Genomic DNA, 17,249 nt, shown 5'->3' with positions numbered 1-17,249 from the left:
AATATGTATGAAGACATACTATTTCAGCTACCTAGTTACTTATTAACGAGTTCTTCCCAACACCTTCATCTCCTCGATCACGTTCAACCTGCACGTTAGAAAAGAAACATGCAGGGCTGACCCGATTCCAAAGAATAATTTAATTAAAATAAAGAAACAAAGTGAAGGATGACAAAATGGAAGAAGAATGATAATTTTGAAATAATATCAGATTTAGTACATATCTGAAATAATATCAGATTTAAAATGTTAAAAGTGTAAAAATACCAAATTGCCCAAACCCTCCAAAAGGGTATTTTCGACCGAAAACAGTGAAAAATGACCATTTTCGAGATAAACCCTTAGTCCAGGGATGTCTGACGATATTTTTAAAGTCCAGGGACTATGGGCGAGATAAACCCATAGTCCAGAGACCATTTTTGTAGTTCACTCATAATAAAATAAAGGAATATAGCAATTGAAGCAAAACGAATAAGGGAGTGTGCAATTAAAACAAAACGCTGGCTTAAATGATAAAATAAGGAGAAGCAGCAATTGAATCAAACGGTGCCGTTTAACAGCACAACACCCCGTGCTGTATTTCCACCATAGAATGTAGTATAATATTGAATGGATCACGATAATTTAGTGAAACAAGTACTTATTGAACTAAACTAAAGACGAGGTCTCAAATATTGTGATCAAGATGAAACATAACATTCCAAAGTAAGTTAGCTTGAAAGAAAAAAGAAAAAAAAATTGTCAACAAGCTCTTGGAGTTTTTCCCTATGTCAATTTTATTAATTTTCTTTTGGAGTTTCGCTTTGGATTTTGGTTGCCAGAATAGAACTGCAAGACATAATAGTAAAAAAAATTCTTATAGTTAATTTTTACTCCTATTCCTATATATAGAGCCGTAAGACATTAATTGCTACTTCATCTATTCCATTAAAACATGAACATATATAAGAGCATAAATTTAAAAACTTAAATGTTATGTATACTTAAAGTGAATAAAATATTTCATTTAAGCACAGTTTACTTTGTGTGTAGATAAATAGAAAGTGCATGAGCGAAATCAGTAATGGTCTTAATAGGAGCTTAATTTATTTCTTTATTTAACTTAAAACATTATGTAAATCATTAAAAGAATATTATCATCCCTTATCAAGTCAGAATATTAAAAAAATAATTGACCTCTTACCAGTATTTTTTTTGTGTTCGCCGTTATTTTGAAGGTATTAAATGAATACTAGATTTCTATTAATGTTCGATGGAATTGAATTATTGCACAACTTTCACATTCCCTGTCCTCAAATACGTGCTATACTTCACAAGAAGTGGTATCAAATATTTAAACTATTACTGTATAATTTGGATTACTGACTGATCTAATGGAGTCGAGCGCTGAACGCCGCCTGAGATTGATTCAGACCCATCTCATTCCCGACCTCGATGAATCTTCGTTTCCGATCTCTGCCAATCCCACCGCCGGTGAATTCTTTATCGGTACTTCTTTTTCTCTCTTTTTTTTAATGTTAATTTCTGAGTATCATGTGGAATTCAATAGAGTAGGGTTTTTTCTTTTTTTGTTTTAGACCACCGATAATATTCCTTGAGTGTACTGGATTTTTTTTTTATTCCGCCTTTGGGAGAGACGCATGACCCTCATGCGTCTCCTTTTAATGAAACGCATGACGGAGATGCGTTTTTTATAGAGACGCATGAGGGACATGCGTCGTTAAATTTTTATTTTTTTTTCTTTATTTTTTTTGAAAGACGCATAAGCGTCATGCGTCACAGGCAAAGACGCATAAGCGTCATGCGTCTTTCATTTTTTTATTTATTTTTTTTATTTTTAATAGTAAAATAAAATAAAAATAAAAATAAAAAATGAAAGACGCATGACGCTTATGCGTTTTTGCCTGTGACGCATGACGCTTATGCGTCTTTCAAAAAAAAATAAAGAAAAAAAAAATTAACGACGCATGTCCCTCATGCGTCTCTATAAAAGACGCGTCTCCGTCATGTGTTTCATTAAAAGGAGACGCATAAGGGTCATGCGTCTCTCCCAAACCCGGAACAAAAAAAAAGTTCAGTACAAACACGGAATCTAAGTTCTATTCTAGAACAAAAAAAAGAAAAAACCCCAATAGAGTATTTAACATTTTAGGCTTTTCTTTGGAGTAGTGCTTTTCCATTTCTTGTTGTCCTTTTTCCTGTAGCAAAAGTTTCCTTTTTATGGAAAGTTATTGGTCTGATTCTGGGATTTAGCTTTATGCACTTCAGAATTCGGAATCAATTTATGTTTATTTTTATACTATATACTTTTGATTTCAGCATCTTTATGGGTTCCTCTACTTTGTCGAAGACGACTCGCTTGAAATACCTCCTCTTTGTTACTAAAATAACTTATCTTTCTCCCATTTGTGTGTGTGCGCCGAGGAAGGAAAGATCGGATCGGTGGTTGTAATTGGAAGGACAAAGAAAGCTCTCCCAGAATATTGTTTACAAGCGGTTCGGTTCATTGATTGCATGGTTGATTGCACAAAGTTTGAAAATTAAAATATCCTAGTACTGTAGTACTCCCTCCGTCCCGCGTCTCAAGTGAGATGCTCCTTTTGGGCATGGGATTCTAGAAAGTGTTGTTTAGTGGTTAAAAAAATCATCATAAAATAGGAGAAAGAAAAATGTAGAGCTAAGTAGGAGAGACAATGAAGTAAGAGAGATAAAAAGATGTTGGTTTTACCCAAAAAATGAAACGCGTCACTTGAATTGGGGCGATCCAAAAAGGAATACGAATCACTTGAGGTGGGATGGAGGGAGTACTGAAAAACTGGTTGGACGGGCTTATGCCCCCTAATCCCTTTCTACAAAAATAAGCGGATGTGCTAAAGTTACTTTTATTTGGATGTTAGAGAAGGATCAAAGAGATTAATTGAGAAAAAAAATGACGTTTCTAGATTTGCTACATTATTGGATTCTTCATGCTAAGCTTCTCTTCTTTGAGGAATTTTTTTATATACGTTCATCTGCACATTGGTTAGGAAATCCTGAATCAGAATGCCTCAACTTGCAAAGGCAGGCTTCCATCTTACTTTTTCTGGCATGAGTAAAATAGGTTTACCTGATGATAGAGCTTCCTCTTGGAGTTTGAAAATTATGGGGTTTTAGCTTGAAAGTTCGTATATTGTATTACTAGCTACCTTTTACAATCTAAGGAGTTTACTCTTCTAGTGTCCGTTTAGTTCAAGACTGACAGATTTTAATGTTATACAGACCAGAAGTACAGTGTAGTTCTTCCAGAGAGATTGCAAATGGGGAAATGGAATGTGTACAGGTGGAAGGTTTACTCTTTCCTTGTGCGTATTTCATACTCCCTCTGGCTTAACTGGGGAGAGAATAAAGTAAGAGAGAGTAAATGTGTTGTTTTATGCTAAAAATGGAAATCAATCGTTGTAGGGGACAATAAAAAAAGGAAATCAATCACTTGTAGTGGGATGGAGGGAGTATATGTTATTTTTCAGTAGACTTATTTGTTCCTCTCCCGGCTACTCAGTACCTGACACATCATGCATTGTTTCTTCCCTATAGATCCGCCCGTTCTCCATTGAAGCTTGTTTATAGATTCCCTGATCATTCCGAGATTGGCTCGTTGCATGATATTTTTGTGTGAGAATGTTTGCCCTTCTCCCCTGCACTACATTGCTAGAGAAGTCTACCCCTATATATTTCATTTTCGTTTTTGATGAATAATACACATGTGCTCAGTTTCATGTCTCCAGCTTATCCAATTTCTGATACTCATCCTCTTGCTTTTTCATTTAATTTGTTGGTAACTTCAGACACTCAGTTGAAAGTTTCCAAGACTACAAATATTTGGGTACACGCATACGGATAGATGGGACTGTTGGAGAGTAAGTTTATTGGAAAGCTTTGCTTTCTCAGGTCATAAGAAATAAAAGGCTATTGACTTTATTTTAGCAAAATAATTATGTGCATATCCTTTTTTTTATGCAGTTACAAATGGATGACATATGGAGAGGCAGGTACTGCTCGATCAGCAATAGGTTCAGGACTTCGACATCATGGATTACAACCAGTAAGCAAACTTTGTCACTTTCATTTCCCGTTCCATCATTTCTCTTCCAAGGTACTTTTTTGAATCTGTATTCATTATAATCCACTCGGGCAATCTGAATATCAAAATACTTCAAAGTAAGTGAAACGGAGATCTTTAGTGATTACACTTAGTTTTTGAGCGGTAACAACAAAATCCTAAGGACCCTTCTTTTTATGTGTTTAAATTTTGTAGCTTCCACCTATATTTTTCTTATGTGAAAAAAGTTAACCTGAATATAAAAATTCTTTCAAACCTGAATTTTGCTCAATTTTGCTCACTTTAAGACACTGACATATTTTTTTCTGGAGCAGGGAGCCTGTGTTGGACTTTATTTTATCAATAGGCCAGAATGGATGATTGTGGATCACGCCTGCTCAGCATTTTCGTACATATCAGTTCCTTTATATGACACCCTTGGTGTGTAGCCGTGTAGGTGCAAGTCATTAAGTTTTCTCTAGCATAGTCAAGTCCATTGATTTTGTAGTCTTCCGATGCATCTGCAGGTCCTGATGCTGTTAAGTATATTGTGAATCATGCTGAGATACGGGCCATTTTCTGTGTGCCAAGTACCTTAAACGCTGTGAGTCTTTTAATATCTCCTGAGTTCTAGAACTTTTGGGTTGATTGGTTACATGAGTTCTACGACAAACTACTCTTAACTGAACACTTGTTTCCAGTTTTATCTCCTGCTTGGCTTTTGTGAATGAAATATATGTCAAGAAGGCCCCAATTTCGAATCTAGAATCTAGATCTACCAAAGCATGTTACATATTGAATCATCCATATCATCTTATGTATTGTAGCATGTAAGTTTACATTTTTTTTGTTCTGCTGTAAGAGAACAGATAGTATGCAATGTATAATCTTGATGTGGTTATTTATATGAGTCTCCTCATTTAAGTGTCTGTGTCTAAAAATTCCTGTCAGAGATTCCTTCTGTACGTGTAATAGTGGTATGCACATATACATACTTTTAATTACTTATATTCTTGTACTACATCATGTTCTTTTAACATCTAGTAATTGATTTGTGAATGGCATAGGTAGTTGGAGGGGTAGATGAACATCTACCATCTCTACCCTCTGCTACAGGAGTCAAGCTTGTTTCATACACAATGCTACTTAGTCAGGTATTTATAGTGCCTTATGATTTTCGTTTTTTCTGATGCTATGTGTTACCACTTATATTGTAAAATGATGCAAATTTTTGGGGCATTCACCCCTCTAGTGACCTCATTTTTAATGTATTAAGTTTATAACATATTATATGTGTGCTCCTTTCACATTTTTGGTTGTATAAACAATCAGATTTTCTATTTATTGAGTAAAAGCTGCCTTCGATTACAAAAGCATCCCCAGACAATTGTTTCCTTGTCTTTTGAAATTCCTATATACTCCCTCCCTGAAGAGTATGCACTATTTCCTTTTTCGTCCGCCTCCAAAGAGTATGAACATTCCAATTTTGGAAACTCTCTTCTCTCTAATGAGGTGGGACCCATTATCCACTAACAATACTTAAAAAACTTTCTATTTCTTACTTTACCAATAATGCATTAAAACCCGTGTCGAACCCAAAGTTCACCTTTGGGGATGGAGGGAGTAGTATATACCATTTGCAGTGCAGTGCTTTTAGTTCACAGTATTCTGAGAAGAACCACAACAATCACATGTATAGAGTTGGGTATAATAAATGATTCTACAGAAAATGTGGGTAGATGAATTGCTTTAATGCTAGGTGGGCCTGTGGAGTTGGTTCTTGGGGTCCTTAGGGAGCTGGAATCAAGGGGGTTGGGGGTCCGGATGGTGGTGGTTCAGTCTACGTCTAGAATGACGGTGCTGGAAGTGTTGCGATGGAAATTATTTATATATAGGTAGAGGTGAGATTCAAAGATGATGTCTTATTTATCTAGGCTTGTATAGCATGTTGAATGAAAATGATCATGAAAGAAGAGTACTATTTTAAATGAAACAGTTATAATTGCTTGAAATGCATAGGTTTGCGAAAGATTTCTCATTGGGTAGCTACTTCTTTATGCTCACTTCATTTTTTGAATAGCAAAATCTGTTAATTGAGCTGGTAGCTATCACACATTATTTTTATCCATGAATATGAATTACTTTTAATCTTAGGCTCTAATATCTTTCGAATGGCTTCTTTACCTCCACCTAAGTGGTTCTGATACAGACTTGCCCACCATCATTGCAGTTTATACCTGATGAATTTTTCTATTTGCTGACAAAGTCAGTGGTTAAAAGGTCTATTATTAAAAGCTAAAATTGTTGAATTTAGGGTAGCAGTAACATGCATCCATTTTGGCCTCCCAGACCTGAAGATGTAGCCACTATATGCTATACGAGTGGTACCACTGGGACACCAAAGGTAGCTCTCTCACTTTTCTTCTTCGTCTAGTATTATAGTTTGAGACACACTTAAACATTTGATTAAAATAATATAGCTCTTCTTTTTACTTCTTTTCTTCCAATAGGGAGTTGTTCTATCGCATGGAAACTTGATATCAAGTACTGCTGGCATGACCCTTTCAATCAAATTTTATTCCTCGGATATTTGAGTTCTCTCTTGGAATATGAAGAGTTATTTTCACTCACATCCCATGTTATGTCTGACATTACATTTTAATCAGTTACATATCTTATCTTCCCTTGGCACACATCTATGAACGAGCTAATCAAATCATGTCAGCATATTATGGAGTTGCTGTTGGCTTCTACCAGGGGGTATGTGATTCCTAGCTGTAGTAAATTGTTTCACTCCTGTTCTTATAAAATTCGGTGAACTAAAGACTAAAAGAATCATATTAGAAAGATATAAAACTCCTCACTTGAACTCCAAGAAACTCTATCCCATTCCAACTGCAAAGTTGGATATTCCTGGTACACCTGAAGGGGTTTGATTTATCTGAAAGGGATGTTCTTACATTGCTGTCTATCTGACATGAAACTATAAAAGTTTGTCTGCATTATGGGTGTTTCTGAAGGCAAAGTAGTATTCTACTTTTATTTGCAACCTCTGGACCTTCTGTTGAGTGAACTGGTTAAAAACAATTTATATTTTATTATTTTTGCAATTTTCCAATTAGTGGATCATGTATGCACTAATTTGCAATGCTTCTTACTATGCACGAGTAAAGCAGGGATCTAAAAACAGGACCAGGATACGATATCTAAAGATCTTAAAGCGCGACATTTTAAATATTGTTCCTCTACTTAAGTTATCTTTTGTATGGTGAAATGAGCTTGTTGCACTCGTATAGTCGCTTTTATCATTCAGGAGCTTTATGTGTTTCCTAATTTACAGGATACCTTGAAATTGATGGATGACTTAGCTGCTCTAAGGCCCACTATATTTTCCAGTGTTCCTCGTCTATACAACAGAATATATGCTGGGTACATCTCTTCAGTATTAAGAAATGATTGTTTTTAACTCTTCTGGTCAAGTGTCAAGGTGTTCTGTTTTTCTATTTTATTTTCTTATTTTTTGTTTCTTGCAGAATATCTAATGCTGTTAATTCTTCTGGTGTGCTGAAAGAGAGGTTATTTAATGCAGCCTACAATTCCAAGAGACAGGCTGTAATGAATGGTATGCTTTAACTGAGACTGAAGCTGGGTGCCATTGTTTTCTTCTTCTTTTTCCTTTCTTCTTTTATTCTCATGTTACTTTGCAATCTATATCTTGCTTCTCAAGTTGCTTAATTACTTTATATTGTGCAGAGTATGTCATTTGATTCCTTCTTTCTTGTTTATGATCTGTTTTTAAATGATTATTTATTTATACTTGGTTGTCATTTTTCCATTTGTGAGGTCGAAAGCCATCACCTATGTGGGATAGTCTGGTGTTCAATAAGATAAAGGATAAACTTGGTGGCCGTGTTCGTTACTTGACTTCAGGTGCTTCCCCGCTGTCTCCTGATGTGATGGAGTTCTTGAGGGTGTAAGTTCTATTTTGTAGATATTCCAGTAGTCGGAATGGCTCAAGATAACTTTCAGTATTCACAAATGTGAAAACATGGTAAATATATATAGGTGCTTTGGCTGCCCAGTGATTGAAGGATATGGCATGACAGAAACTTCATGTGTCATCAGCACTATGGAGGAGGATGACAACCTAACTGGTCATGTTGGGTCTCCCAACCCTGCTGGCATGTGGTAAGTCATTAAAAGAGATTTTCATGTATATGATATATCGCATTATAATGCATATACTCCCTACTCCGCCATTAGGAGTCCCGGTTTACCATTTTAATCCATCTGCCATTAGGTGTCCCGGTTCACTTCTACTATAAATGATAGGTAGACCCCACATTCCACTAACTCATTCCACTCACATTTTATTATAAAACTAATATATAAAAATGGGTCCCACATTTCACTACCTTTTTCCATCCACTTTTCTTCTTGTTAGTATGCCTTGAATCTGTATATTTCGCCGCTAGCCTAACGGGGTGTAATCTGAAAACAATCTAAAACAATCTGTTTTCCGTTTCTTGCCCATGAACGTAGCCAACACAACGTTGGTGAACCACGTAAATTTTGTGTCTCTTTATGTTACTGTTTGTCTCGATTACACAATTGCTCTATTCTGTCACAACACTTCATATTTCTCAAAACCCGTGCCGAACTCAAATGGGACTCCTTATGGCGGACAGAGGGAGTACATCTCAAATATAATGCCAAGGATTTTGTTCATCCTTGGTAGGAAATATTTTGGAAAAGGGGATTACGAAAGAGTATGCTAGCACTTACTTTTGTGTTATGTTGAGCTTGTTCTTGAATTGACACTTACGCATTTAACTGGTTTTCCATGCCTCCAGAAATAAAACTAGTTGATGTTCCCGAAATGAGTTATACCTCGGAGGATCAACCTCATCCTCGTGGGGAGATCTGTGTAGAGGACATATCATTTTCCAAGGCTACTATAAAGATGAAGTTCAGACGTAGTTATCTAACACTTGGAATTTGAATTTTCTGGATCATGTTTAGATGTTATAAATGTTAATCTTGATTGAGCATACAGGAGAGAAGTGGTTGATGATGATGGTTGGCTGCATACAGGAGATATAGGACTATGGCTACCAGGTGGGCGCCTCAAGATTATTGATAGGTAAGTTATCATCTGTAACCCCTCCAAAAAGAAAGGGGAGGGGATATGTTCTCGAGATCTTGTTCAATACCTCATGGGGTCAAATAGTTCTTGTTCACTGTTGACAGGAAAAAGAATATTTTCAAGCTGGCGCATGGCCAATACATAGCACCTGAGAAAATTGAGAATGTGTATGCAAAATGTAAATTTGTTGCACAATGCTTTGTGTACGGTAAGAATAATATTTTTATACTAACTCAAGCTCTTACTTGATTCTTTCATCTGAGGACCTTCATATTTCTAGGTGATAGCTTGAACTCCTATTTAGTTGCTGTGATCTGTGTGGATCCTGATGTGTTAAAGGAGTGGGCGGCATCAGAAAATATCAAGGTACTTCCACTAGTAACTATCAGTGAAACTTTATTATTCTAAAAGTAAAAGCTTATATTTGATCAACTTTCTTCTGTGGGTTCTGCTAGATGTCAGGCTACAAATTCTTTTACTTTTCTCTCTTATTTTTTGTTTCTTAATCAATCTGCTGAAGATTACATGTCATTTACATCAGTTCTTGGAGTTATGAATTACTGCACTTTCTTGTTTTGCTGTTGAAACCTACATCCAGTAGTTATGCCTGAATACGAATCCAAAATTTCTTGTAGTCATTATTATGGGGATTCTATATTCATTCTCGATTTCTTTGGTTTTTTGGGGGCCAAGCTGAAAAATACGTCAATTGGTCGTAGAAGAATCTCTTACATATATTCTGCCAAAAACTCATCACTCATGATTCTGTGTATAAATTAATACTTTTATTCAACTTCCTCGAAATTCCAGAAAGCTTTTACTGACCTGTTTTAAAATTGGTTATTCAACTTTCAAGGTTGCTTATTTAGTTTGCATTTCATTACTAAGCTCTCTTCCTACCAAAATACTAAGATTACTTTGCAGTCCTCTAAAATACTAAGATTGTTGGTATTTTGGAGTTGTGCTTTTGTTGAGGGTGTATTTGTCCAAATAATAGGAGAGAGAATTAATAAAGTAGGGGAGAAAGAAAAAACAAGACGTGCCACAATGGTATATGGTGTAAATAATGAATATATCGGGGTATTTGTTATGAATTGAATATCCATTTTAGATAGTGGTCTACTGAAACAAGTCATCCAAATAAGACGAGATGACCTATTGAAATTTTATACTACTATAAAATAAAATAAAATTCGCTTTCAGAAAATATAAATTACTTAAATATTGCTTACTAACTTCGTTGCCATGAGATTCACGGGAGCTAAACTAATAACATGTAAGGAAGTAGCTTCGGAATTACAATAGTTAGGAACTTGCTGACTCGCATGTCCCGGAGCAAGATTGCCTTTTGGAATTATTGCTTCTCTCTTGTTTTTCATCCATAAATCCTTTATGCACTGGTGCTGTATTACACAAACTTTACCCTTTCATAAGAGAACAAGTAATAACTATAAAAATTCTGAATTCAGTTATCTATATTTGGAAGTACTTTAGTATGTATGTAGTGTTGCCATTCTCCCTTGGGAACTTTGTGTCAATCTCTTTGCTGTTTCTGTGCAGTATGAAGATCTAGGACAACTTTGTGCTGATCCAAGAACAAAGGCTGCTGTACTTGCTGACATGGATGCTGTCGGAAGAGAAGCTCAGGTATCATAGTCCTTACAGAACTATAAGTGATATTCCATCAAGGATCAACATTTCTATAAATTTTTAGACTTCACTTTTTGTTTATTAATTGATGCTCTTGTTGGACGCAGTTAAGGGGTTTTGAATTTGTGAATAATACGGGTAAAAGCTGGAGGGTCTATAAGCGTGGAGATAGGAGGGTAGTTTGGCCGGCTGAGGGAGACAAGGAAGCAGTTGGAAAGTAGTTAAGCTGGAGGGTCTATAAGCGTGGAGATAGGAGGGTAGTTTGGCCGGCTGAGGAAGACAAGGAAGCAGCTGGAAAGTAGTTCAGCCAGCAGAGAGAAAGAAGAAGGCAGCTGGGGAAGTTTGAGAGAGAGAAGGCTGTTCCTATTTTAATGCATTTCGAATTCAATAAGTTAGCAGTTCTTAAATTTTTGTTGTAACCCTAGCGACTTAGAAAGCTATAAATAGATGTAAACCAAGAAGAAAAAGAGTATCTTTTTGGAGGATCAATTTGTGGACGACGTAGTCGTTAGGCCTCTTCTTGAGGAGTGTTACTCGTTCATTTCCCTTCAATAAACACTTTGAGTTCCCTTGCCTTATTCACTAGCCTTTACTCTTTAACAAATTGGTGCGGTGACGATGGTTGTTTCGAGGACGGATATGCGACTGGATGGGTTGGAGAAGGCTACGGAGGAATTCAACGCTCGGTTACGACAATCAGACGAGCGGGCGATAGCCTTGGAGGCGAAGGTCGACACCATGGTGGCAGAAATCCGAGCAGGATTCGCGGCGATCAACGCCAAATCCGGTGGTCCGGGTACGGGCGAGAACGACCCTCCGGAGAGCTCAAAGTCGAACTCAGCACCCACGGGAGGCAAGACACCATCACCGATGCCGACTTTTGAAGGGACTGATGCCAGGGCATGGCTGGCACGGGCAGAACAATACTTTCTGATTGCGGAGACAATCCCGGAGAATAGAGTGGGCATCGCGATGGTGGCACTGGCAGGAGCAGCCCTTCCGTGGTACCAGCTACTGCGTAAGCGAGTCCCAAATCTCTCGTGGGCTCGTTTTGCACGTGAACTGATGAAGCGTTTCGGCGGTAATGGGGCGCTGGACGAGTATGAAGCGTTCGCCGAGGTGTGACTTACCGGATCTCTTGTCGACTACGTGGCTGCTTTTGAGGCACGTCTGGCGCAGGTTCCCGACATTGCCAGCCACCAGTACCTCGGGTTTTTCATGGCGGCCCTCCGTCCTGAGGTTCGCCTCCAAATGAAGGCTGCGAAGATCACAACCTACGAGGATGCAGTCGAACTGGCATTGGACATCGACTCCCTCACAGCCGCACACGCCCCAAAGTCAGGGCAGTCGATCACACAGGCCAGTTCCCATTCCAGGCCGCCGGCGGGATCCTTTTCGAAGGGATATTCCCACACCTCGCCAGCAGTATCGTCAGGTTCGTCTCGACCTGGTCCGAAACGTTTCCGGAACATGTCCACGGAAGAATATCAGAGACACATCGCGGCGGGCACTTGCTTCAAATGTGGATTGAAATTTGGGCCGACTCATAGGTGCCCCCCAAGACTCTGAATGTTCTCGTCTGGGACAACGACGACGGGACATCAGACGACAATCCGTTTGACGAACAGGAAAATGCAGACCCGGACCTGGAACTACAATTGTCGGAGTTGTCCCGCCATGGGATCGACACGTCGCGAACCATGAAGCTTTTTGGTACTATCGGACAGGAACAGGTTAAGGTTATGGTGGACGGCAGCGCCAGCCATTGTTTCATTTCGGAGCAGCTCGCCAGTTCGTTGAGGCTACCAATCACCTCGACCTCACCGTACTCCGTGCTACTGGGAGACGGGACGAAACGGCGCGCCAACGGCATTTGCCATCAAGTGCCCTTGACGATGGCGTCTGAAACATTTTCCCTATCATGTTACATTTTTTCCTCTCCGCAATATTGATGTGATACTGGGGGTTTCTTGGCTGGCCTCTTTGGGAAACGTCCTAGCTAACTGGCTGCACTCATCAATGAAATTTTCAGTCGACGGCAGGCTGGTAACCATTCAGGGAGACCCCACCCTTATGCGCCGCGCATGTTCCCCCAGGACCTTCGTTCCCTTGACGTCGGGGACTGCTGCTGGGTGCTCCGGTCAGTGGAGAAGGAGGCTGGACCGGATGGGTTCGGGATCAGTAGCTCGCTGGCCGCTGCTGCCCGCTCCCAGCTACTGCAACTGGTGGAGGCTTTTCCCTCACTCACACGCCCCGATCCAGGGCTGCCGCCACCCCGCCACACGGACCACCAGATCCCTTTGTTACCCGGGGCAGACCCCGTATCGGTCCGACCATACCGGTACAACCATCTGCAGAAGGATGAAATGGAGAAGCTGGTGGCGGAGATGTTGGCGTCAGGAGTAATACAGCCAAGTACCAGCCCATACTCGAGCCCGGTTCTTTTAGTCCGCAAAAAAGACGGGTCATGGAGGTTCTGCGTCGACTATAGGGAGCTAAACAAGAGGACAGTGCCAGACAAATACCCAATTCCAGTTATCCACGAACTCCTCGATGAAGTGCATGGAGCTAGATGGTTCAGCAAAATCGACCTTAAGGCCGACTATCATCAGATTAGGGTGGCTCAAGCCGACGTGCATAAAACCGCATTCCGCACCCACTCATGGCACTGTGAGTTTTTGGTCATGCCGTTTGGTCTCACCAATGCACCGGCAACCTTCCAGAGTCTGATGAATGATATATTCTGCCCGGCACTGCGGAAATCCGTCCTGGTCTTCTTTGACGACATCTTAGTGTATAGCGACTCTTGGGAGGCCCACATGGGTCACTTACGGCAGGTGTTCGACTCCCTACATGCCCACTCACTGGTAGTTAATCCGAAGAAGTGCCTTTTGGGACGCGACAGCGTGGAATACCTCGGCCATATTGTATTCTATGATGGTGTAAGGATGGATCCAGCCAAGGTCTCGGCGGTACTACGTTGGCCGACCCCAACATCTCTAAAAGGCATCCGGGGATTTCTCGGCCTCATCGGGTACTACCGTCGTTTCATAAAGAATTATGGTAAAATTACAGCTCCCCTGACCGCCCTCTTGAAGAAGCCGCAGCCCCCCTCAACCAAACCACGTTGGAGCTGGCCAACTGACGCAGCAGCAGCGTTTGACGCCTTGAACACAGCTCTAACCTCGGCCCCCCTCTTGCGAACGCCGGATTTCTCCATGGAATTCACTATTGAATGCGACGCGTCGGGCCGGGGCTTGGGCGCGGTTCTGATGCAGGAGCGCCAGCCCGTGGCTTACTTCAGCAAGACATTGGCAACTCGTTGGCTCGCAAAATCAGCGTATGAGAAGGAACTTATGGCCCTCGTCCTCGCCATCCACCATTGGCGCCCGTATCTACTTGGCCGTCGTTTTATCGTGCACACAGATCAACGGAGCCTTCGCCAACTGCTGGCACACCCTCTCGCGACCCCGGCGCAACAAAATTGGGCTGCCAAGCTATTGGGATATGACTTTGCTATCGTCTATAAGGAGGGGAGATTGAATAGAGCCGCCGATGCCTTTTCGCGATGGGATGAGACCTCGATTGAACTATCAGCGATCTCTAGACCGATTTGGGCGGAATGGGCAGCCGTCCAGTCGTCAATCACCGCTGACCCGGCATTGGCCAAGATAAGGTCAGATTTGGAGGCAGAGCTTCCGTCGAAGGCCCACTACGAGTTGATCCACGGTGCCTTATTCTATAATGGTCGACTAGTCATTCCACCGCATTCCCCGTGGATCCAGAAGCTGCTGGCCGAGTTCCACATCACGCCAAGTGGCGGCCACTCGGGTGCCTATCGAACCTATCGCCGAATAGCCTCTAACGTCTATTGGCCGTGAATGATGAAGCAAGTCACTAACTTCGTCGCCGCCTGCGCAACTTGTCAAAAGAATAAGTCAGAAACCAAATCCCCGGCTGGTCTCCTGCAACCTTTTCCGATCCCGGACAGAATTTGGGAAGATATAAGTATGGACTTTATCTCCGGTCTACCCAGGGCAGGCGGTATCGATTGCATCTTGGTCGTCGTGGACCGATTATCGAAGTATGCTCACTTCATCGGCCTGCGCCACCCGTTCTCGGCCCGACAGGTGGCGGACGTCTTCACCAGCGAGGTCATCCGGCTCCATGGCATTACCCGATCAATCGTTTCCGATCGAGACCCCATATTCCTAAGCTCGTTTTGGCGAGAGCTATTTCGCGCCACCGGGACTAAACTCAAGATGAGCTCGGCATATCATCCGGAAACGGATGGACAGACCGAGGTGTTGAACAGATGCCTGCAAACATACCTGCGTTGTTTTTCGTCGGAGAGGCCTAAGCATTGGTATAAATGGCTCTCGTGGGCGGAATATTGCTACAATACGAGCACTCACTCGGCGGCGGGTACGACTCCCTTCGAGGTGGTTTATGGTCGGCCCCCGCCGACGATCCATGCGTTCCTACCAGGGGAGATTTAGGCCCAAGCCACCATCGACTGCCTGCGCGCGCGCGACGAAGCCTTGGAACTTCTAAGGCACCACCTTCGTCAAGCTCAGCACCGAATGACTGTATCGGCAAACAAACGCCGCCGAGATGTGGAATACGACGTAGGCGACCTGGTTTACTTGAGGTTCAGACCGCATAGGCAGGCCACCTTATTCTCCGCCTGAAATCGGAAGCTGGCTCCTCGCTACTTTGGCCCTTTCAGGATCGAGGCTCAGATCGGCAGCACTGCCTACCGCCTGCTGCTGCCGGTTTCCTCTCGCATCCACCCGATTTTTCACGTTTCCCTTCTCAAACGAGCCATCGGGGAGGAGGTGGCTGATCCGACGTTACCAGACGGGGTGGTCAAGCATGAACCCCCATTCCTTCCTGAGGCAGTATTAGACCGTCGCTCCGTGGACCGCGAGGGGGACTCGATAGACCAGGTGCTAGTCAAGTTGGGCGACTTGGATGAGGAGGAAGCCACCTGGATGGATGTGGCAGACGTTCGAGGCCAATTTCCTTTCTTCAGCCTTGAGGACAAGGCTGTTTCGACCGGCGAGGCAGTTAATACGGGTAAAAGCTGGAGGGTCTATAAGCGTGGAGATAGGAGGGTAGTTTGGCCGGCTGAGGGAGACAAGGAAGCAGCTGGAAAGTAGTTCAGCCAGCAGAGAGAAAGAAGGAGGCAGCTGGGGAAGTTTGAGAGAGAGAGAAGGTTGTTCCTATTTTAATGCATTTCGAATTCAATAAGTTAGCAGTTCCTAAATTTGTGTTGTAACCCTAGCGACTTAGAAAGCTATAAATAGATGTAAACCAAGAAGAAAAAGAGTATCTTTTTGGAGGATCAATTTGTGGACGACGTAGTCGTTAGGCCTCTTCTTGAGGAGTGTTACTCGTTCATTTCCCTTCAATAAACACTTTGAGTTCCCTTGCCTTATTCACTAGCCTTTACTCTTTAACAGTGAACGCCATAACCTTAGTGCTCGAGCCGTTCACATTGGAGAATGGCTTGTTGACTCCAACATTTAAGGTAAATATGCTCTCCAGTTATATGCATAATAACAAGTATGGTATTAATTTTTGTGTAGTTAAAAATATATATTGACAAAAAAAAATCAAATATATTATCATGACTCGTGACGGAGTTGGTCATCAAAATCTTCTTGCGTGTTAATATACGAAACTCTCACACACAACACATTTATGTTCAAATTGTGAAATCTTATTGTTTAGAAAATTTCTATATTTGCATCGACAAAAATGTTTACTTGGTAGTTTATGATACTTTAATTAGTTTTTAAATGTCCTAAACCCTGCAATTTTTTTGCATTTTATCCATTTATTTGTTTATTGTGGAATGTCAGGTAAAACGCCCTCAAGCAAAAGAATATTTCGCGCACGCAATAGCTCGCATGTACGCTGAGCTTTCCACATCTGATCCAACCGGAGCTCCACAAAAAATGTTCCGACAGTCTCAGTTTCACACTACCCTTGGGTTACAAAACTCATACATCTTAATGCCAAACTATACTAATATCCAATAATTCGAAACTCCGGTATCCAATCTTTCAGTCTCTAAAATCTCAATTATGCGTATTTCTTTTGTTCATTCTCTTGATTGTGAATAAGCTGGGTTTGGTCTGTTGATATTGCTGCTCATGTGTGAATGTATTATTAGACTGCAAATTCATATTTAATTAAAACAAGAATGATAGAATTTACTGATTATCAGAAGTGGGACTTATAGTCTTGGTATGAGCTTTCATAATCTAAGCTCAAAATATTAGAATTCAGTGCAAGCTCATTTCCTCTTCACTTTTAGCAAGTCTAGCGTTTATTGGATCGTTGAACCCGAGCCAGAATGGGAGACTC

The 17,249-nt window shown here is 41.1% G+C and overlaps 1 pseudogene; it reads left to right on the top strand.

The window, feature by feature from the left end:
• Positions 1-1,169: 1,169 nt before the first annotated feature.
• LOC121795359 lies at positions 1,170-16,936 on the top strand (annotated as a pseudogene).
• The last annotated feature ends 313 nt before the right edge of the window (positions 16,937-17,249 follow it).

Source organism: Salvia splendens, chromosome 3, assembly GCF_004379255.2.
Source record: "Salvia splendens isolate huo1 chromosome 3, SspV2, whole genome shotgun sequence".
Taxonomy (NCBI): Eukaryota; Viridiplantae; Streptophyta; class Magnoliopsida; order Lamiales; family Lamiaceae; genus Salvia; species Salvia splendens.
This window is presented reverse-complemented; position numbering and strand designations above follow the sequence as displayed.